This window comes from Thermobia domestica, chromosome 11 (genome assembly GCF_964235325.1).
Source record: "Thermobia domestica chromosome 11, izTheDome1.hap1.1, whole genome shotgun sequence".
NCBI lineage: Eukaryota > Metazoa > Arthropoda > Insecta > Zygentoma > Lepismatidae > Thermobia > Thermobia domestica.
In genome coordinates this window covers 119,486,574-119,511,538 of record NC_137464.1, presented here as the reverse complement: position 1 = coordinate 119,511,538, position 24,965 = coordinate 119,486,574, and the positions used below count along the sequence as shown (strand labels likewise).

Here is a 24,965-nt window from a genome sequence, read left to right as displayed (position 1 = left end):
CTCATTATTCATTTCTCTTTGTAAACTTCCACCTAAAATTTGATATTTGACATAGTTGACGTTCTCTAAATTGTGTCCAAGTTTGTCACATTCCCAGTAGGTGTTAGCTGACCTTTCCTAGTAAGTACTACATATGCTCAAAAATTCATTTCAAACTATTCACTCATTTCACGATGATGATCAGACAGACAAATACGATGTCATTTTTATGTATTAGCCAAATATTTAAAACTCGTCTCCTTTTATTCTTAAAAGCGGATTTTTTTTTTTTTTAGGACAACGATTACAAAAGGCTATGAGGTTATACTTTCAAAATGAAGTGTTAATGTATCAAGTTTCATTTTAACATACTGGTTCATGAGATGCAATATTTTGAAACACCTTTTAACTCTTGTAATCCTTGTAATGCATATTTTAATGAATGTAGCATGATAAAAAAAAACAGCTGTATACAAATGCTAAATACAATATGTTAAAATAATTCATTTCAAACCGTTATACGTTTTACTGGAAGACGAGACATACAACTTGATGTTATTTTTAAATATTAAGAAGAAAGTTGTAGAAATTGTCTTCCTTCCCATTTATAAGTAGAATTTCTAAAACACTTAGACGCAAGGGCGCCCATCAGGGGGGAAGGTGGGGCGCTGCCCCCCCCCCCTAAGAGGAAATTGTACATGGCAATATTGAAAACCCAATAGAATTTTTACATTAGTTACAGCAAAATTTAAAACTATATTTGAAACGTCGCTTATACTTGCCCCCCTTCCCTTGGAAACCACAACATGGGCGCCCTTGCTTAGACGTATACCTACTTGTTTTTAATAAAGAATTTGTGTACCCAGTTTCATCTCCCTAATGTGAGATACTCTATTTTTTGCCATATATTTTGGATCCCCATCCCCCCTTAGGGTACACAATTTAATAAATCTCAATAACTCAGTTCGAGATAGATATTAATCATGTTCAAAAATTCATTTCTACCAGTTTAGCCATTCTTCGTTATAGTATAACTGCCAACGGATTTCTCATTTGTATAATATGAATATGGATTTATAGTATTGGTGCTGCCTCGTATGCATAAATTATTTCTTGATAAAGAGCTGTTATGCTTAATAAGGTAACAATACAAAACATTTTCCGTGCTATCAACATTAAAACTCTGAATTTATTTTGTAAGATTTGACTTACTTTGAATGTAATCTATCACATTATTAGCAATTTGGGCTTGAATTCTGAAACTGCTCTGTTTCATTTCTCAAGAGGTTTTTCTTTCCTTTCCTATCATTATTTTGGCAATACCTTAGAAAAGAAATCGGCACCACACGTTTAGTATGCATTCTCTTTAGAACTTCTCTCCATACCATTTTCTCAACTTTCTCAGATGCAGTTGAATCTTTTCCTCACTACCTTTCCAGTAAGGAAAGTTGTTCATTTAATATCTTATTATTAACATCTACCTTAGAATGTGCTTCTGATGAAAGGAAAATTAAGCTGAATACACACAATATCAGGTTTAGAATGCTCTCTTGCAAAACACTTCTTTGCTACTCATAAACTAGTATTCTATCACATTATCTTTCTTTGTAAATAATTTCTTACTATTAAAACTTTAATTACTTTGGACTTCGGCCATATAGCGAGAAAGAGAAAAAGGCAGGAAACCTGACAAGAGGAAAAAACAGTAGTGACAGGCGAAAAACAACCTCAATAGATAGTGAATAGTTTTATGGGAATTGCTCTTGGTACACTGCCAACACTTCCTTTGTTTAATTCCCCTATCTTACTCCCATTTCCTCCTTTGCTCTACTGTTTCTCTCGGCTATTTACCTATTGTAAAAGAGAGCTCCTATGTCATATGGCCGCTACTTAGAAATGACTAATTTATATCATATTGTTTTTTCATTTTTCATCTAAAATGACTCAACAGCTCTTAATTGATTTTTGAATGAAGGAAAAGTACATTGTCTTCTTAAATATTACCATACAAAGAAGAATATTACCATAGACAATAAAGAAAAATGCAAATATCTTACCAAGTTTTTGTAATCTTTGAAAATTTTTATATACTCTTTCTCCGTCTCAGGATCCACATCAGGCTCAAACACTGTAACGAAAAAATTAATTGAAAGAGGATTTGTCAGTATTTCATTTAACTGAGCGGAACCGAAGTTCTATCATTCAGTTCAACTGACGCTTCTGTGCCTGTCTACTTCTCTGTACCTTTCTTAACAGATGTTTTCTTTTTACATTTCTTCAGAAATTTATAGAAATATAAGAAGACTTTTTAAGAAAATATTTTGTTTTAATACATTATGACTTTTCTGAAGCTTTAAGTCACCAACATTCCGGTTAAGATGAATGTATCTTATATATATATACATTCATCTTAACCGGAATGTTAGTGACTTAAAACTTCAAAACAGTCATATATTCCGTGTCTAGCGAATGTCACCACTTGTTACTGAGGACAATGTTCTTACATTCGTTCTCACACAAAATTCAAATGTTCTGTATGCCCACCCTCACTTTTTGTTCATTATATGGGGAACATCAAATAAATATGTTTACAATAATATGTTTTCAATAATTTTAAATGAAAAGTCGAAATTTTGAAAAATCTCAATTTGATTAAATATAAAGTGTGTTTCTTTCTTTGTATAAGAATTATTTCTAGAGGTTGGGGTTGAGGTCCATCTAGGGTAAGATAGCCAATTCCCTCCTAACTTAAAACAAGAACTCTTTCACTCTCTTCTGTTTTATATTTTTTCTAATCGAGGTAAAAGCAGAAGTAAGGAGTATTCTTTACACGAGGGGCATACAATGATGATTTAAATTTTCTTTTCTCGTTCCAGGTGCAGTGGATCACCGAAGTTGGAAAACAAATGCACCTAGGACCTTCTTCTGCAAATTCGGAGCGTCGCATCATTGACAACGTGAATGGCAGCTGCGCCCTGTGCACAGAGCCATAGCTAGAAATTTTGGCGCCCCTATACTCACCTTACCAATCATATATATAAAGAAAGAAAGCAGCTCTTGTTGTTATGCTATGCTGAATTTTTATTAATATTCTTGGAAAGACCATTGCAAAAACCAAACACGATCATTATGTATCCTTTTTCAAATAGTCTTATTTTGAACTTTTTGTTAAACTTGTTAAAACTACCTTTGGTTGTATACAAAGTCACTAGGAGAACAGTTATGGAAAGTTACTACTATTTACTACGTTTCGCACTATCGATAAGAAATGAAATTCCAATACATTAAAACTGTGTGCTTTTAATTGTTCGAAATGGGTGACAGTATTAATTGCCAGTATAATTGCAAACTATTTAATTTTATTCTGTATGTGACGACATCAATAGCATTTTAATTTCGATCTTTTTTACCCTAAAAATATTTTGTGAAATGTAATGGAAATTCAGAAGGAGCCTTCTTTGTGAATTTCTAAATATTGATCGATGGATGTGAAGAATATGTTCAATGTTTATACTTAAAATCCAAAATATATATTTGAGTACTACATATGTGTAAAATTATAGTAATTACTAAATTTCTTAATGAATGAAAGTTCCGAATTTAAGGTACTTATTATTAATTAACATATTAAAATACACTAACACGTACGTATATAAAGAATGTGTGTACTTATGTTTTTTATGTATATAGATAGATAAAAACATAACACAACTAGACACGTATGCACAAAATAATATGCTGGCGATACAAAAAGGTGATGAAAAATATTACCCCAATAAAGTCCTCCAAATTAATAGCATTTGATATGTCAATGGAATTTAAAAATAAATCATAGGTAGTGATTAGTGTCTGAAAAAGTTGAACTTCGTTGGGCTAAGTTCTGCTCCCTTAAGCCCCTATTCTACAACTTCTTGAAGTTCGAAAATGTTATTGTTCCCCTTGGTTACCTTTATTTTTAATATTCCTGAAAGAACAGTAGCTTGAATGTTCCTTCACCTTTCTCACTTTCATATCTTCATTCTCACCGTCGCACAGTGGGTCCAAACCAGGCAATTCTTAGCAAAAATTCGAAAAATGAAGTAAAAGATTGACTCGATATAATTTGTTATAATGAAATCTTAATAGTGTACACATAAGATAGTGTGCAGGAAAAGAAGTGATAGCAGTTTATAATGAACTAATGCGGTGTGTAAATTTGGTTATCCGCCAAAGAAGAAGAGGCGCTGCTTAGTGACAGAAGATAGGAAATTGAATTTGGACGCGACTATTCCTACATTGCGTGTAGATGTTCAGTGGCTGGTAAACATGGTGACACGACCGATATGTATGTATCGTTTTGTATATTTAGAATGTTGATGTGATGTGTAGTCAATAATCATATTTGCAATAATGCTAATATCATTATCATATCCCTATGATAATCCCCTACTTAATATCATACTTGGAAAATGCTGTGATACTGAAAGCATATAAACTATGGTCAAACGATAGAGTGGCATTTTAGTAGAAAATATGGCATAATATGTCTGTGTGTGTGTGTTTCTTTTTAATATGTCGTAGCGGAGACATTGTTCTTACTGTATGCAAAGAGAAAATCTGCACATATTTGCACTTTTGGGAAATATAGTGCATTGAAATGTTTGAGGAAAACCGCATCCTGGATGCAATGCTACTTTTGAATTTAGCTGGGATGAATGTGAGAGCAAGTGTTAGGTTATTAGACGTGTGATCCCCATGCACGCAGTGACAAAGTTGAATATAGGTCGATTCTGAGAATTTTGCCCCCAGACTTCGTTGGGTACTTCGCCTCCAGGATCCATCTTGTTTCCAACATTTAGTCATACTTCTCTGACATTCCCCAACAGAACTAAACTGTAGTCAAATATATTTGATTAATGGTGGCGACATTTTGAAACGCCAATGCTAAACAATCTATGGACTATAAGATAGAACCATATTAAAAATGGTGTTGATCTATTTAGTATTGTGATTTTTGTGATGCGTGCACAGAAGTGACATTGGAATCAACTGTAATGAGCCTCCGCTCGCTCCAGCTGAGAATGTTCGAATCAAGCCCTGAAATGAGCTCACGTAATACACGATGCAATATCTGAAACAAACTGAACAAGTTACTGATGCTTGTAAATAATAATATGTTTAATATATTTGATAATATATTCATATCGAGAACTTGTAATGAGATAATTTTTATGTATTGAAGCGTCCTTGTATCTTTATTGTCATAACGAATCCTCTACAACTTTGAAATAATTTTGAGAAGCAAGAACTTTTCTTCAATTTTATTACTCTTCAGTTGTAAAATGAATAAGTACACTTTTTCATTTCATGCGTAAGAATATAAGCCAATCGTAAATTGCCAAATCAAAGCATATTGCCCACGCGTTTGTTTATGCCAATCATATAATGTTATATAATTTAGGCGCGAATATAAGGAATATTTCCTTTTATGATGTAAAACTCTATGATTTTGATGAAATAATGTCGAAATAACATTATTGTAGCCACTGTACACACCGAACTAATTGGTGTTCTTTCAATTTTCTGCTTCATATTGCGAATTCTTTTTTTTTTTTTTTTTGCCAAGAATGCAGTGCTTTGGTCCCACTGTGCGTCGTGATTAATCCGATTGGGTAGTTAAGAAAAACATTTTGAACTAAGCAAACTCATCACTGTTAAAACGCCGAACACGACTTTGCTCGTTTCTGCTTTTGAAAATGCTCCTGCATACACTATAAGTCATTACTCGGGACCTTGTATACCACATGTCATTAAGAAATCATCTATAATAAACTCTTTAAGTAATAGGTAAAAATTTGTTTTGACTTATTAAAACACTTGAATTGTGAGCGAAGCGAGCAAGAAAATTTTTAAGAAATCTGCGTATTTCATTGATAACCGACAGCAATATTGATCTAATAGGGCGCCAGTACTTTCTGGGGGCGACTCGTATTTTACTCATGTCCAACACCACTTTTTCTTTCTCCTTCCTTGTTCAGCGCCCCCTTGCTCTCAACGCCCGGGGCGGGCGCCCCGCTGCACCCCCCTTAGCTACGGATCTGCCTGTGCAGCCCATTTCGTGATCCCCTGTGAGTGTTACTAATGGACAACATGGAAAGTGATTATAAAGGACAGCGTTGGACGTCGCGGTTCCTGTGGAAAGACGATATGGCTGCTACTAAAGTCCATAAAGAATTTATGGTAGACGTGGAGAACATGTATAGCGGAAAATAGAGTACAACTGGGTAGAAGGTTGGAAAGTGGGTAGCATCGCCAGGAAAAAGAGGAACAGTTCTGGAAGGAAAGTGACAGTGACAACATCAACTATCATTTCTGTGGCAAAGAGGACCATTCAAGAAAACGAATCACATTGTCTCAAATAGAGGTTGTCACAGGACTATCAAGAAACAACCTGCAGCATATCGTGTACAACCACTTACAGTTGCAGAAAGTGTAAGACAGGTTCAAAACTTTTGTCTGCAGAGCAGAAACAACGTCTTGTGGAAGTGTCCAGGGAACTATTGTAACTCCATGATCATGAAGATTTCATGTTTAGGTTTGTGACTGGAATGAGAACTGGCTTCATTGCCATAAGCCGACGACGAAGCAGCAATACACGTAGTGCAAACATCATGACAGTCCACAACCAAACAATTTTTGTATGGACGACTTCAAAAGTGCATTACCATCTGCAATTATTATTTTCCTGCAATATTAGGCAACCCCCAAACTGAGTCGTTGTGTTGATTGAGAATTGGAAAGGCGTTGGACAAAACCTCAATTTTGTTACAAATATATCAGTGTGGCAAACTACAAATAAAAGATAAGATAAATTGTTAAGACTAACGGTTTTATTATTGTGAGGGGAACGGATGACATAAAAAGTAAGTGTTTCTTAAGTAGTTCAAACAAGATGAATGGTAAGAAATAGATATCAGAGAAAAGCATTCTTTAGTTTTAAAAAAAATAAAAAATAAAATAGATTACATAATGTAAAGGTTTAATATAAACGCCTAACAGCACAAGAACAAACATCCACAGAAAACGGAAAGAGAGACAAACACAGACTAAGGGACACCATATAGCGTAGCAGACTTGAGGGGCTCCCATGCAAGATAAAGATATGGGACCCTACTTGTAAATCTAGCTGTGATAATAATAATAATAATATAATAATAATAATAATTATTATTATTATTATTATTATTATTATTATTATTATTATTATTATTATTATTATTATTATTATTATTATCATTGAAAACTCGTTTCCTTTCCAAATCTCTGACTCTGCCTAAGAAAATGTCTGCATATAGCGGTCATGTATGCACTTTTTCTCAATGAGCGGTCCCAAAGTCTGAAAGGGATGGAAATCTCCGAGAAAGAAGAACGAAAGGCTTTCTTATGATAAATTCTAGGTCAAAATTCGAAGCACTAGCTTTTGACAGATGCTTTATTTCTTTTTTTTTATTTCGGGAAGAGAAAATTTTTGGCACCTAAGAAATTACACTATAGAATACAAATTTGCAAGTGGATTTATTTACATTGCAATCTGTAGAATAAAGAAATTATCATTGTAAGACATTATTGTAAAAATAAGTTCACGAACCACGAGACCAATCTCGATCTAATTTGCCGCACAGATCAGGTTAGAGCCTGGCATGTTTTTTTTTTATTTCACTTTGATTCGAAGGAGGACACGCATAGAAATACATAAAAATGAAAGTGGCAGCATTTGTTATTTAATAACTTCTGAACCACTCGACTGGTCTCAATCAAATTTTCAACATATATAGGGTTTGAGCTTGGGATGGGTTTATTTTACTTTGACGGTGACTAGGAAATTCTAACATAGTCTAATAATATTTATGTAAGTATGAAATAATACCTGAGTTTTTACATCTCTCAAATGTCTTGTAGGTTAAAGAAGACGTAGATTATCAGGACGAAGGAAGTGATGCAAAGAAAAAGGTGGGAGGAAACGAGAATACCCCGAGAAAGCCCACGCTCCCGATATTTTGTACATTTTTCTTCTGTGTTATTATTATTATTAATATGGAATTGAATATTAAGAAACTCATTTGGGTAAATTTTAAGGAAAGGTTCCATTCCGCAAGGATTTGGCCAAGCAAGATTTTGGTCCGTGAGGTTTTTGGACGGCGAGATTTTAACCAGGCGAGATTTTGGGCAGCGAGGATTTGGCCACGCGAAATTTTGGACGATGAAGTTTTGGGGGCCAGGTTTCGGCCTCGAGATTTTGTCCGTATCTAAAAAAATGCTAAAACAAAAGTAGTTATACTTTCCCCTTAATAGAAAACTATTACTATTCATCTTTTAATTCTGTTTCTGATTGTCATCAGAAATCAAAGACATTACACATACTTTACATAGTATAGCAATATACTTAATAATTTTTCACAACTAAACAAATCGGAAGATGAAATTCTTGTGATAATAAAGTGGATTGTTTTACAAAATAATCATAATTCATTGTCCTTATTTCTGTCAGTAATTTTGACAGACACAGAACTACAAGAATAATAGACCGAGAAATGAGAGATTTAATTCACTTTTTCTTTCACACTAAAAGACGTCTGCATTTTGCTGAGATTGTCAATTTTTAAATATATAAGTCCTCTATCCCGGGTTAATTCTGGCTAACACGGTTTCGAGATAATCGGTACCAGAAAGTGTAAAATTAGTCGACTCTCAAATCTCGACAGTCTGTTGAAAGAGATTTTGCATTTCACGTTGTTATTTCTTCGTTTAAAAAAAATTCTGATTGAGTGATTCATGGTGAATTACTGAACTTATACACCTCCCAAAAGAAAGAGAGACAGCTAACACCTTGCAGCTAGGCCATCCAATATATACCTTCTTATTTGTCACAATTATCGCTATCACACTTTACTACAACCATAATTCGCAATAAAGCAAAAAGAGAAATTCTTTGGTTGGATTATTTAAAGTGCGAGTGACTTCAGCCGAAGCAGTACCTCTCAGCTGCACCTGTAAACCCCCACAAAAATAAACTATTCCGCCTCTTCCATTTAACATTACCCGTTTCTTTCAAACACTGATTGAATTATTCAGGTAGAAATAAAATTGTATTTTCAATTCAAGACTTTTAATAATTATTGAGACTTCTATATACAAAAATTCCAATCAAAACCTTTCGTTGAAAATTAACTAAATACATCTCTTGAATTTAATAAATTAAGAAAATTATCACAGATAAAAAATATAGAAAATGGTCGTAACTCTGGATTGAAGCAAGCTTAATATCATCAAATCTTTAATTACAATAGCTTCTTGAAAAACACTACAGACTGCTCTAGAAGGAATAAAGTATAATTTTTTGTGAGTCCAATTTTAATTCTTCGTAATCTATAATTTTAATCACCCGGAAAATGAGATTGATGATTTGACTCTAATCGGTTTTAGTTTATTTTAATTTATATTTTACTTATTTCAACCAGACAGCAATCTATTACGTTTATTTTTATGAATACTATTAACGCAATTGGGTAACGAGTGAGATGAAATTCTACCAAAACTTACTCTACCACTACTCTACTCAACCGTAACCAGTAATATTAAATACTCTGTAATACTCACCAGATTCAAATATCTAATATAAAAAACATTCTTACGCCTTTATCCAGAGACTCCACATCACCACCATGGATTGGAATTTGACTTTCTCTACTTAAAAACCAACTGCCATACAAAAATGAATGAGTCCCAATTTTCCCCAACAGAATATTAATTGCAAAAATTCACGATTTAATTACAAGCTCATTCTAGAGTCAGAAAGTTAATTAGATTTAAAAAAAAATATTTGAAACTTTAAGCTAGGAAGTATAGCTACAGTTCAGAGCTCTCCCTTTATAATTTACTTCAAACTTCCGGATTTTAATTACTTAATTTTACTGCAATAGAATATTATACTCTAATTTCAGGTATTAATTCAAACCATTTTATGAAAATAAATTAATTCTTGAAATTATAAGTTTTATAACCTGCATTAGATTGAGTATTACTACAATAATTCAACACAATTTTATCAATTCTAAACAAAATTACTACTGTTTAAAGTTAAATTTATGATAGTCAAAAGTTCATCTACTGTAGTTAGTTAAGTGACAAAGCGACATAACTATCTGTTTTAACCGAATTTTACAAGCTTGTTTTAGTTTGGTCAAAGGGTCTGAACTCCCCTTCCGAGTACTCCAATTAGGCACAATTCTCCTACACAAATTAAATTACCGGCTAACTTTAGTGTATTTAACTCACATATTAAACTGATATTCACTACTAAATTTTTATTCCTATCTTTTTTTTTAACTACTAATGTAGTAAGAACATTGAATCACAGCCTTTTTTTTTTACTTTCAGTCACGAATTATTTAAGCTAGGAAACTAACCCATCTGATTTAAGCATATTAAAGACAATTAACCTCCGATTTAGTATCAAAATTAATATTATAGATTCCGTAATAGAAACTTTTTAACTCGTAAAGTCAAATCCCTTTAAACTCAATATCACACAATTCGCACTAGAGGCACAAATGCACCCGAGAAGACAACTTCACTTCTGTTTTTCCATGCGTAATGACTCAGCCGTCGCTCGCTCGCATGAACGAAGCCTGGTAGGGAGGGAAGACTCCGCCCACCCACCAAGGCCAGATCAGCGCAACCGACACTATGTCATCACGCGTACACCTCATTGCCTCCAGAGCAGTTGTTTACAAAACACCTTTACTTCGAAGAACAACTCAGCAAAAGAAGCTATTTTCACAATCTTAAAAAGTAAAAAAGAATAACATTTTTAAATTTTCATTTAAACGACCATTTCAATGTAACTTGAATGTCCTTAGATTTTTCATTATTTTTCATTTCTGTTATTATTTAAGTCCATGATTTATTGCATTTCATTTTCTTTCCTTTTTTTTTTATTAACTTGGAACGTGCACACGTTACATATTCCAGAAACGTATTAGGCAGAGAGACCCCTCTCTGTCTCTCCTTTCTTCTCTCCCATATCAACATCAGCAACATCATGAACACAATTCTAATTTCAAAATATATGTATTAGTTTCAATAAAGTGAAAAGAATGAAAATGAGACGAAACGGGATTGATAAATTGATGTAGAGAGAAACTTAAAGATATCTCAATGAAAAATTGAAACCAATAGATATCTGTTAGAGGTACTGAAATGAGGCAGAGAGAGAAAAGGGGATAGAAGAAAAAACTGAGCACACATAACAATACTGGATTTAAACGTAGTAAGAAAAGAACCTAACATTCTGAACCTCCGTTTCCGGAAATCCAACAGTAATATTGAAACAAATATTTTGTCATAACTATTCAAATAAATAAGTAGAGGATGCTTGAAAAATTCACTAAGTCTCTTTCAAAATAAATACCGAACTTGCTGGTCAAATTAAATGCTCACTTTTCAGTGAAACTGTAGAGTTCCGAGACACATCTAGGATCATGCCAAAGGTTTAACACACGCCCTATCTTTCTGCATGGTTCGGTTGCAAATTCGGTAATGTTCGTTAAAGGTACAGGTCTGAAATACATTATAATAAACCTAGTAGGTAGCCTTCCATTCCAAACTACTAACGCAAACCGAACAAAAAACAAAAAAGAAAAAGAAAATAAGGAAAAGACAAAAAAGAAAAAAATATGGAAAAAAGAAACATTGAATGAGTCCTATTTTACTTCTAAATTTCTATCAGAAAGAGCCTACATTAAAAGTCCGAATTGTATCAGAATGACTGTAATACTTTTGATGTCCATGAGTATATGTTTGAATCCCAATATTTCCACCTTTGTTTTTTACTTTTTTTGCTACATCGCAACGTTAAATTTTTGTTCTTTATCAATTGTAAATAGCGTTAACATTTAAATTAACAGTAATTATGGTGACATTTATTTGGATATATTTTTAAAATAAAGAAAAGGATAACAATGCGTAAAGACAACGTAATTCCCGGTGCTAAACATCAATAGTAATGATTATGAAAGACTAAAACGAATACCTGAGCTTTTAACGAAGAAACTTACAATTTTGGCTAAAGTATGTTAAGAAATACTGTGTTCTATAATCCCCAACGGACTTGAACACATTTCCATATATAACAAATATTTTTGTAACGCTTCATACAAGCTTGAGTTGTTCGACAATAACATGTGTAGTACTGGTCCCGTCTGTTATGTATACATAAGATCGATCCCATCTAATGTGATACGGAATTTATGGTGGATAAACGCCACGTGCATGATTTTTTTTTTGAAACGAAAGAGTAAATGGAACAACTGCCTAATCTTCAAAGCACGTTCGTTCATTGACTCCGCATATTGATATTATTATTCGTTGAAATAACAACTACATAATGAAGCTGAAAATTTATTATTATTATTATTATTATTATTATTATTATTATTATTATTATTATTATTATTATTATTATTATTATTATTATTATTATACACGTACTTTTGAACTTGCACGTCGTAATTATTGCATAGTACTGTATATTATTATTTCTTTAATTTTTGCTGGATTTTATGTTACTTCGTTTATAAGTGGGCACTTATTTGTCTCCAGGTCGTCGAATAAATTAATTTTGGCGTGCACTTTGGTGTAGAAATAATCTTACAGAAACAAACAAGTTCGTTCCAAAGAGCAGAACTGAACTTAGTAAGACTAAAGTTTCAGATGGCAGGGTACCGTAGGAGTAACTTCCTGGATTTATGAGAAGGAAATGTAAACTTCCTTCAATATGTCAGCTGATTACAATACATTCAAGTATCGAAGTAGCTGCATGACGTGTCGTTTAACGATGTTTTCTCCGTCAAAATCTTACTCCCACTCCCTCGACAAACTCGGCGTTCGTGGTTTTATTCAAAGGCTGGTTTTACAAAACCCAACCCCTTTTCTTCTTCTGTCCATAAAAGGTAGCAAAACTTCAAATGTTCGGGAACACCCACAATCATGTTGTCTTGACGTAAAATCGAAAGTTCCAGAAGGTTTAGGACAAAAACCTCCAAAGTTCAGTACCACAAACATTACCCTCAATCAACTTCACAAGAGGTGACATCGTCCAACGTGAACTCACCAATATAGCTGATAACGTAGAAAATAAGTATTTCCACAATAAAATAATGTTTATGTTTGCGGATATAAATCACTTCACTCAGTAAAAAGAGCATTATCTGGCATGTTAGTCAATATCAGAATATTGACTCAACAAAGTGACAAAACAAAATATAGCTGACATATGACTCGAAGTGAATGTGAAAAGTAGCAAGTAAGGGAAAAAAGGCAGGACAAGGAATAAGGTGTAGACATGTGCAGGGTAAAGGACTTCTGCCATTGCATCTAGTTTAATGAACCAGAAAAGTATTACAAATTGCTTCAAAGAAGCTTGAGGCTACATTTCAAATATTCTTGAAGAAAGAAAAAAATAAATGTAAGTGACATCCACCAGAATCGAACGACGGACTTCCGGGACCATATCTCTCATCATGTAACAATAGGTTAAAAACGTGTGTTCGAATCCTGGTCAAGACAAAGATCTTTTTTTCACAAAGTGCTAGTGAAACATCGGAGGGTGACTTCCCATACTTAACGAGCAATTCGTAAGAATGCGGCAGCAAACACCAGTACCATGATGGAGACGATTTACAAATGATGGTTGGGGAACAGCAAACCTATTTACAAATGTTGGTCGGTAACCGTTGATGTATTGGTATCGTCGTAGGCTTGCAAACGGAACATCTCGGTTGGAATCCCTATCAGTTACTATGTTTTTTAAACATTCTCTACCAACGTTGGTTGGAGAAGTTACAAGGCATCACTGGCGAGAATCCAAATAAGCAATGTGTGTAGTCTTCATCATATAGAGCAATGATAAGTAGTTTTCATATTTATTTTCGTCTCTCTCTCTCTATCCATCTTTCTTGACGTTTCCTTATCATATCTTGCATCTTTCTCATTCTATCTCTCTCTCTCTCACACACACACACACACAAAATACACTATATATCAATGAAATAAGTAAATTCTTTTTTTTCCTCTGGGTTACCGAGCATCAATCGAATCACTGTGTCACTGCATGACCCGTCTCAATTCTAGTGTGTTCATTCTATCATTTCAAATACAATGTTATACCCGCAATAAATGGAATCAAGAGTGGATGTTCGAAACAGACAAATCTTCAGGAATGACTAGTAAATGGCCCCATTTTGGGTTATTTGAAAAGAGATCTTATTTACGTATATTAATTTGACACAAAATTCGCTTGCATCCTATAATTCTTCAATTTGTTTAATCCACGTATGAAATGCGAAATATCCCAAATTTCTTTCGTCTATAAGGAACCAACTTCCAATTTTCCTTTTAAACATTTGTAACTTTTCATTCTGATACAATTCGAACTTTTAATGTAGGCTCTTTCTGATAGAAATTTAGAAGTAAAATAGGACTCATTCAATTTTTCTTTCTGTCTTTTTTCTATATTTTCTTTTTCTTTTTGTTTCTTGTTCAGTTTGCATTGGTAGTCTGGAATGGAAGGTATAACCTACGCTACCTACTAGGTTTATTATAATGTATTTCAGATCTGTACATTTAACGAACAGTACAGAATTTGCAACCGAACCACGCAGAAAGATAGTATGTGTTTTATACTTTTGGCATGACCTTAGATGTGTCTCGGAACTCTATAGTTTCACTCAAAAGTAAGCATTTAATTTGACCAGCAAGTTTGGTATTTATTTTGAGACTTAATTAATGTTTCAAGCATCCTCTATGTATTTATTCAAATAGTTATGAACAAATTTAAAACAAAACATTATTTCTATATTACTGTTGAATTTCTGGAAACGAAACTTCAGAATGTTAGATTCTTTTCTTACTACGTTTAAATCCAATATTGTTATGTGTGCTCTGTTTTCTTTTTCTTCTTCTATGCCCTCTCTGCCTCACTTTCATACCTCTAACAGATATCTATTGGTTTCAATTTTTCATTGAGATGTCTTTAAGTTTCTCTCTACTTCAACTTATGAATCTTGTTTCGTCTCAATTTCATTCTTTCACTTTATTGAAGCTGATACATGTATATTTTGAAATTAGAATTGTGCTCATGATATTGCTGATGTTAATATGGGATAGAAGAAATGAGAGAGAGAGGAGTCTCTCTGCCTAACACGATTGTGGGATAAGAAGATATATATATTGGATGGCCTAGCTGCAAGGTGTTAGCTGTCGCTCTTTCTTATGGGGAGTGTATAAGTTCAGTATTTCACCATGAATATACTTAATCAGAAGTGATTTTGTAACAAAGAAATAACAACATGAAATGTGAAATTTCTTTAGCAAAATGTCGAGATCTGAGAGTCGACAAACTTTATACTTTCCGGTACCGATTAGCTCGAAACACCCTTAGCCAGAATTAGCCAAGGATAGAGGATTTATATATTTAAAAATTGACAATCTTAGCAAAATGCAGACGTCTTTTAGTGTGAAAGGTAAAGAGAATTAAATCTGACATTTCTTCTATTAATCTTTTAGTTTTGGGTCTGTGTCAAAATTACTGACAGAAATAAGGACAATGGATTATGATTATTTTGTAAAACATTCCACTTTATCATCACAAGAATTTCATCTTCCGATTTGTTTAGTTGTGAAAAATTATTAAGTATATTGCTATACTATGTAAAGTATGTGTAATGTCGCTGATTTCTGATGACAATCAGAAACAGAGGTAAAAGATAAATTACAGTAATAAAAGTTTTCTATTTAGGGGATAAGTGCATCCACTTTTATTTTAACAAAATTTTTTGGCTTAAAATATTTGTTCGGTTTCACCCCCTCTTTCGTCAAGCTTGGGTACGGAATGCCAGGATATATTTAGGTTTAATTACTGATTTCAGTATGTTTCAAACATCATTTTTCGGATCTAGACCTATGCGATATGTTGATATCGATATTGATACATATGAACATTCGATATCGCAAATATATCAACATCGATATATCCATATCCTAAATTTTCAATATCTTTGGGAGGCAAGGCATAAGGGGCCCGTAAGACTTGCGATAGAAGACGAAACAAAACTTAATTTTTGCAATAATATCTTCCAATGACAATTTCTTTATTAGTACAAATTGCAATGTAAAGAAATCCACTTTCAAATTTACATTATATACTATAATTTCTTAGGTGCCAAAACTTTTCTCTTCAGGAGAAAAAGAAAGAAAAAAGCAAGTGCTTCAAACTTTGACCTAGAATTTATCATAAGAAATTTTTTTGTTGTTGTTCCTCTTTCTCAGAGATTTCCATTCTATTTGACCTTTTAGACCGCTCGTTGACCAAAACTGCACACATCACCGCTATATGCAGACAAGCTCGTAGGCAGAACTAGAGATTTGGAAAGGAAACGAGTTTTCAATAATTAATAATAATAATAATAATAATAATAATAATAATAATAATAATAATAATAATAATAATAATAATAATAATAATAATAATAATAATAATAATAAACAATTAGAGTTAGAAGTAGGGTCCCATATCTTTATCTTTGATGGGAGGCCCGCAAGTCTACTACCCTAATACTGTCCCTTAGCCTGTGTTTGTCTCTCTTTCCGTTTTCTGTGGATGTTTGTTCTTGTGCTGTTACGCGTTTATATTAAACCTTTACATTATGTAATCTACTTTTTTCTAAAAGTTTTTCTTTGAAAAAGGAAAGAAACTGGTTTCATCTGATATTTCTTACCATTCATCTCATATGAACTGCTTAAGTAAGATCATTTTGTAACTTTTTGTTTCATCCATTTCCCTCACAATAATAAAGCCATCATTCTTAACAATGTATTTTGTTCTCTTATTTGCAGTTTGCCACACAGATATATTTGTAACAAAATTGACGTTTGGTCCGCCGCTTTCGAATTCTCAACTAACCTAACGACCGAGGGTTTGGAGTTGCCTACTATTGCAGGAAAAATCAGAATTGCAGGTGGTAATGCACTTTTGGAGTCGTGCATACAATATCTGCAGCTAGGAAATGTGTGGTTATAGTGTTCTATTCCTTGAAAGGTATTATCGTGATCATCTGGTTGGAAGGTGGAGCCACGATTAGTGAGGACGAGGATCAGTGCAGCGTATGTAAAGTTCCTCAGACACTTACGTCGTGCCTTTGAAGGAAGAAAGGAAGCGACCAGGAAAATCGGCAAAAGGAATGTTTCTATAACACGATAATACACGTCTTAACACCGTCGAGAAACCACTGTTGCTGTTGATTAACTAGGGTTCACAGTGCTGTCACACTCTCCCTGCTACGCGTAATCGGCTCCCACTTGCTAATTGTCGGTAATGAAAAACCTCTACAAATTTTTCCTCGATTTACAAATGCACATAAATTTGAACAAGATGTACAAACATAGGTGCGTATGACTCCAAGCAATTCGTTACAGGAGGGTCTTATGAAGCTGAAATACCGATGGCAAGAGTACATAAAGATAGAGGGTTATTCTATTGAGAAGACGGACACATCCGTTGCTGTGTAACCTATATGAATATTTCTTTAGTCAATTATAACGAAAAGTATCATACAAAATAGATTATCTTACAGTAGAGATACGTGTGAAATTTCATGAACATCGGAAAGTTATGTAAAAGTCCTCTAGGAACAGACTGTCACACGAAAGCTTTAATCTCATTCATTGAATGATTGAAGCTCATTTTTCACCATATGTGTGAATGGTTGTCCTGTCACCACAGCATGGCGCGTCCTCAGGTTGCGGATCGAGGAGAAGGCCTCTAGATATAGAGGTTAGCTGCGAATATACTGAATAAGCAGTCGCGGACAGCCGACTAGGATTGGTCCACCAGCTTGGGGGTTTGGGTAGGGCTAACAACCACATTCTGTAAAAAAAAAAAAAAAAAAAAGCATTTGTTTAGAAATATTCACAAAAGCCTCGGACAAGGACTAATAACTTGGCACGACCTCAGCAAAAGAAAATGGGCATGCGATTTGGAACATGGAATATTAGAAGTCTTTATAGGGCAGGCGCGTTAAAATCTGTAACGAGTGAGTTAGAGAAATACAGGATGGACGTAGTAGGAGTTCAGGAAGTTAGGTGGGAAGGAAATGGATCTGTGAATTCCGGAAATTTTACGTTCTTTTACGGGGAAGGAAATAAAACTTACCAGTTAGGTACAGGGTTTTTTGTTCATAAACGTATATTACCAGCAATTAAACGGGTTGAATTTGTTACTGATAGACTTTCTTTTATTACTCTTAAGAGACGGTGGTGTGATATTATTGTTTTAAATGTACATGGCCCAACTGAAGATAAGGATGACGATATAAAAGACAGTTTTTACGAAGAAGTGGAACGGATATTTGACCAACTCCCGCGATACCATATGAAAATTCTATTAGGGGATTTCAATGCGAAGGTAGGACGAGAGGATATTTTCAAACCAATTATAGGGAACGAAAGTCTCCTTAAGGAAAGTAATGACAACGGTGTTAGACTCGTGAACTTTGCAACATCCAAAAACCTAATCGTGAAGAGTACAACACTCCACATCGCGACGTTCATAAATACACTTGGACATCACCAGACGGGAAAACACATAATCAAATTGATCACGTTTTAGTACATAGAAGAAGGCAATCTAGCATAATTGATGTTCGGTCGTTTAGAGGGGCTGATTGTGACACTGACCACTACCTGGTAGCAGCGATAATACGAGAGAAGTTTTCGCTGAATAAAGGTAATATTCATTGTCCGAAAACGGAGAGATTCAATTTAAAGAAATTAGAACAGAGCCATTTAAGAGAGAAATACCAGATTGAAGTTTCCAATGGATTCTCGGCTTTAGAAGATTCGGAATGCACTAGTGTTGAGGATACCTGGATTGAAATTAGAGATAGCATTAAAATTTCAGCAAAAGAAAAATTGGGACACGCGGAAATACGTAGGAACAAACCATGGTTCGACCAGGAATGCATAAAACTAGCAGAGAAGAGAAAACAGGCAAAATTACGCTGGCTACAAAATCCGAATGAAATAACTACACAAAATTTCGCAGATATCAGGCGGGAACTTCCAAAATTTTAGAAAGAAAAAGGCGATTTTTTGAAAGCTAAAATTAAGGAACTTGAAGATAATAGTAAAAATAAAAACATTCGGGACATATATAAGGGAAGAAACGAATTTAAGAAAGGCTATCAACCTCGTGCTTATATATTAAAGAAATCTGACGGTACAGTTCTCACTGACACGGATAGTATCTTAAATAGATGGAAAGATTTCTTTGACGATTTGCTTAACACGCAACCAAAAAATAGTGTGCGTGGAGAAAAGGAGATACACACCGTAGAACCGTATATTCCAGAACCCAACCGAATAGAAGTAGAAACCGCTATAAAGAAATTCAAGAAACACAAATCTCCTGGTGTAGATGAAATTCCGGCTGAGTTAATTTTAGCTGGAGGCGAAAAATTGTGGAACAAGATACACAAACTCATTCTCCTTATCTGGAACAAGGAAGAATTGCCACAACAGTGGAAAGAATCAATCATTGTTCCAATTCACAAGAAAGGCGACAAAACTGATTGTAATAATTATCGAGGCCTCTTCTGTCAACATCCTATAAAATCCTTTCGAATATTCTATTAGCAAGACTGACCCCATACGCAGATGAAATTATTGGAGATTACCAGTGCGGATTTAGACGAAATCGATCAACTATCGACCAAATTTTTACCATTCGCCAAATACTCGAAAAAAAGTGGAAATACAATACTCCGGTACATCAACTATTTATTGATTTTAGAAAGGTGTACGGCTCGGTTAGGAGAGAAACAATATACAACGTTCTTACAGAACTTGGAATACCGAGAAAACTAATTAGATTAATTAAGATATGTTTAAATGAATCCCAAAGTAAAGTCCGGATAGGAAAATCTTTGTCCACGAGCTTTCACGTCGAAAATGGCCTGAAACAAGGAGATACGTTGTCACCATTATTATTTAACTTCGTTCTGGAATACGCTATAAGGAAAATCAAAGATAGCAACCAGGGCCTAGAGTTGAACGGTATTCACCAGGTTATGGCATTTGCTGATGATGTAAATTTAACAGGGGATGATAGGAGAACAATAGAAAGAAATGCAGAGATCTTATTAAACGCTTGCAGGGACATGGGTTTAGAAGTAAATGCAGAGAAAACTAAATACATGGAAGTGCGTCGGGACCGGAATACAGCAAATTATGGACGCGTTAAAATATTAAATAATACTTTTGATAAAGTGGATAATTTCAAATATCTAGGATCAATATTAACAGAGGAAAATCATATTCACGGAGAAATTAAATGTCGACTAAAAGCAGGGAATTCGTGTTACTATTCGGTTCAAAATCTCTTGTCGTCGCGAATTCTGTCGAGAAATTTGAAGCTTAAAATATACAAAACGATAATCATGCCTGTTGTTCTGTATGGTTGCGAAACATGGTCACTTACTCTGAGGGAAGAACATAGACTGAAAGTATTTGAGAACAAGATCCTGAGACGAATATTCGGACCCAAAAGGAACGGGAATGGGGAATGGCGGAAACTTCATAACGAGGAACTACGTAATTTATATGGTTTACCCAACATTGTTAGGGTCATCAAGTCTAGGAGGCTTAGGTGGGAGGGTCATGTAGCTAGAATGGAAGAAAGTAGAAACGCTTTCAAAGTCTTGACTGGAAGACCAATCGGAAAACGACCATTAGGAAGACCTAGACGCAGATGGGAGGACAATATTAAGATGGATCTCGCAGAGATTGGAATACAAAGTAGAAACTGGATGCAGTTAGCTAAGGATAGAAGTCAGTGGAAAGCTTTTGTGAACGCGGCATTGAACCTTCGGGTCCCATAGGCCATAGAGTTAGTTAGTTTGTTAGTTAGTGTGAATGGTTGTTTACAACGTTTTAAACCATGTTAGCACTGCCCCCCCTGCTATGAAATCTGGAATTATATTATGAACAAAATATTGTAGAAAGATAGCATAATAATACTTTTCTTCACGGTTAAAATAACCAATTAATGCAAGTAGTACTTTAGTAATAAAAAAACTACATTAGGAAAGCACATTTCAAAATTCTGCTTTGACAATCTTTCGCAATGTCACGCAATTCACGAATGAAAATATGTAAATATCTGGAGAAATTATATACGTGTTGTGGCTTTTATTTCAAGAACAAGTTTTTTTTGTTTGTTTGGAGTTTAGCATCCATTTCTAGCGCCGAGGTTACATCAGATGTTTCCTATACTACTCAACTTGAGATCCGAAACACATGAGCGTTCGCTGAAAATTAAAACTAGACTTCTGCTTCAAACTCAACTATACAAATCACTTACGAGAGAAGGGCGGGATATCACTCAGAGATAATTACACCAAATTTGGTGAAGTAGTTAATGGGAATAGAAAAGAACATGTGGAAGCATTCGTTTCGCAGGCGTTGGGAATCGGATATAATGGCCCCTACAGTTCAGGAGAAGTATGACCTGTCAATCAGAGATGGAGCATTTTCTCTTTGTTGCCACCAATGCGAAAAAGTTAAATGAAGTAGAACGAAAACAGAAAAGATTAGCTGAACAGAAAATGCGCCAATGTCCGCCCTCAGTCCCACCAGGCGAATGCCGGGATACTAAATCTATCAACTGTCCTTGCCATTACCCACTTTATCTCTATAAAGGGGAATTGAAACAACTTTCTAAAAAAGCAGTCTCATCTGTTTCAGACTAATTTATTTTTTGAATACAGTTCCTGGTACTACGTGTGCCTGTTATATTCTTTAATGCTTCCGTTAACAACTGTTTCAATATGTCAAAAAAAAAAGTATATAACTCACTGTACGTTATGTTAAGATTAACTACGTTTTTTTCTAATCTTGTTGAGGCCAATTTGGAAGCTACCCTTATGAACATGGTATGTGTGTAGAGAATGAAGACATTCTGTCTCATGTGTGATATGGAACAGAAGTGAAATGCTCATGTTCATTTTGTGTTCACACTATTAAAGTCAGTGGCGGCCGGTGGATTGTGGTTTCGGGTGTTGCAGTACGAACGATAAGAGACAGAAGATATAAAGTTGACTCATTGACTAATCAGCATAACTTTAGATGCAAATGCTATGTGACATGTAAAATTAAATAAAATTCTGTTTTAAAAAAATAAAAAAAAATGCGGAATATTTTATCCGATTAATCACCTTAATTAATTAGTAAGTTCATTCTCCTCTCTTTGGTTGGAGCAAATCTGTCTAATATATGCTGGTTGAACTCTAGTATTCTTATTATGAGGTCTTTTTCGATGGAAAGCATAACCAATGGTGATAACCTTTCTTGAGACATTCAATTCTTTGAAAGTGTCAATTCTTTCTCATGTGGAAAAAAACGTTTCGTCATTTGCTGACGCCATAGGTATAGTTAATATTAATTTCAGAAGCTTTGTAGATTCACTAAATATTTTTTCTAGATTATTGCGAACGATTCATTCTAGCAAACTCAGTCCTTGACTGTGATCCGAATTCCTTTTCAGCGTTGACTGAAGAGAGTTCGTAGCAGAGATTAGTGTTAAAAAAAATGTACATTCAACACACTTTATTCACAGTTTATCCAGGAAAATTTAAAATAAATTGAGGAAATGTATCTGGTGCAAACAACACTACTGCCATAAGATATCCTGTAATTTCAAACTGGATTTTTTCGAACACTCTCCTGAATTGCCCTTTGTTTGTTTTGTCTAAGCCTTAATTGCAAATTTTTCCTCAGTTGAAAGCTGGTCAATGTTTTTTGTAAGTTATTTACAGAAGTCATGGTATACAATTCATTCAGAATTTGTAGGTTATTTACAGAATTAAAGCACACACAATAAAATTAAACCTAATAATTAAAAACCAAAACAGCTGATACAAAATAGGTACTGGTATATGAATTCCGAATGTCACATATTCATACATCAACACACACACATGTGCGTAAAAGAAAAAAATACATTCCAAATCATCCGTCTTGATTGTTACGCAATGCACGATGAACACAATATACTTCCACATGAGGCGAAACAATGCTTACCAATGTGATATGTTCTGGAAAGGAAACCTCGAAACTCGCCAGATGAAGGATCAATGTAGCAGAAACCAAAAATCAAAGAACATCAAAACAAACAGCACTGCCAGTTCTACACCCAGAAATGTTAACTGGGAGGGGTCCAAAGTATTTGAGGGAGGTCCAATACGTCTACATAATATGGAACCTGTCTTATACTGCACCCGAAAAGACGATAAGTAATTCTTACTTACTGTCATCTATATTTTTAGAAAAAATGATAGAACGATTATTTTTATAAGAAAAGAAGAGTACATGATGAGGCGTAAAATAAAATATTTAGCCTACATCAATCGTTTCTCTGTTAAACAAGTATAGTCCTTTAAGAAAGCCTACAAATGTTAGTCGTTTCAAAATATTTGGGAGGTCCGGACCCGGTGGACCCCCTCGTGGTTACGCCTCTGAGCATTCTTAACTAGTCCCAAATTCAATGTGGCGTTCCCCATCATACAGTTTTATGTGGAAATTATCAAGAGTATAAAATATACTTATTTTATAAAAGAAATATGTTTATACTAAAATACTATCCACAGTGGGGGGTGAGTAATTCTACATACTGACTTATTAATATTTGATTCACAAATTACTGTGGAAGAAGCCCTCATTATCAATATAAGCTAAGAATTAACTTGTAAATGCGGGTCTAGTTTCATTTGTTTTCTCCTCTACTAGATATTTTCTTTCTTATTTTGTAATTCTGCAATCACTTTTTTTAATTGTCATATTGATTTGCTTCAGTATGGTCCCGTAATTTAAAAATATGAATGCATGTAAATAAATTCCATTTGTTAATTGCTAGTGAAAATAATCAGAAATCTTATTTAACGTAAAAAACCTTCTCGTTCACTGGAAACCGTGCTGTGTTGCAGAAGCACTGCAACGACCAGTCCCTTTAACTTCTGAGATAGGGGAAAGGAGACTTAACATTTGCTCCAATTGCCGCGCTGAAGGAATCTGGTCGTTGTATGCTCGCTGCAACATAATATAAATTAGAGACTCTGTGACGGATTATTTTTCGCTTTTTAAAACGAATTAACGCAACGGACAGTTACAGAAGTAAAAGATATGTTATTTAAAGTGTATATATGCAAGTATTAAAAAGTATTTTTTCTATTCTTTACAACTATTGATCATAATATTTTTTCTTGAAATACTTTGGTCGTTGCGCAACGCTGCAACACTAACATTAGCCGCCACTGATTAAAGTACAATGTTTGTGAAACATACGTGACTTATATTTGGAGTCTTGAACGCAGTTGTTATGAGTCTGTTTCTGTCCATCACATTTTGCTGCTTTCTAGTGATGAGTACACCAAATTCAAATATTTTCTTTATTCTTTGCGTTAACATAGTTGTGTTAATGAACACTCTTGTATGTATTCAAACGGTTATTTTTGTTATGGACGTCCACAGTTGTTTCTATTTTAAACATCACTAATCCCGAAATATATATTTAAATTCGCCTCACAAACACATAATACTTTAATTTTGGTGGGCGCCATGTCGTAGAAAACAAACATCTGTACAAATTAAATCAGTTAACGTTGGTGTTTTCAAACATTTAATACTTGTGTATTGACAGCATCTTATAGTGTGAAGATATACAGCAACCTAATTTTGACCCCTTTCCTGGAAAACTTCTGGTCATTCCCATGATTAATTTCTGTATATATTTTCTTTATTTTTTAAATATAATTTCATTAAGCTAACTAGTGATGCATACCCAATTGGTAACGTCAAGCGCAGGGCAGTTGATAGATAGACTGAGGGCGGACATTGGT

At 34.2% G+C, this 24,965-nt stretch overlaps 1 protein-coding gene across 3 annotated transcripts in view; it reads right to left on the bottom strand.

Annotated features, from left to right (window-relative positions):
* LOC145664403 (uncharacterized) overlaps positions 1 to 10,598 on the bottom strand; it is a 68,469-nt gene extending 57,871 nt beyond the window's left edge. The window contains exons 1-3 of one of the 3 annotated variants that reach the window (XM_081731081.1): positions 10,425 to 10,598; positions 9,616 to 9,717; positions 2,037 to 2,107 (exon numbers count right to left, since the gene is read on the bottom strand). The gene's annotated coding sequence lies outside the window, so the exon portion shown is untranslated. Of the gene's footprint in view, positions 1 to 2,036; positions 2,108 to 9,615 lie in introns of all 3 variants that reach the window. The other 2 variants (XM_081731079.1, XM_081731080.1) reach the window with 2 other exon arrangements.
* Positions 10,599 to 24,965: the final 14,367 nt, after the last annotated feature.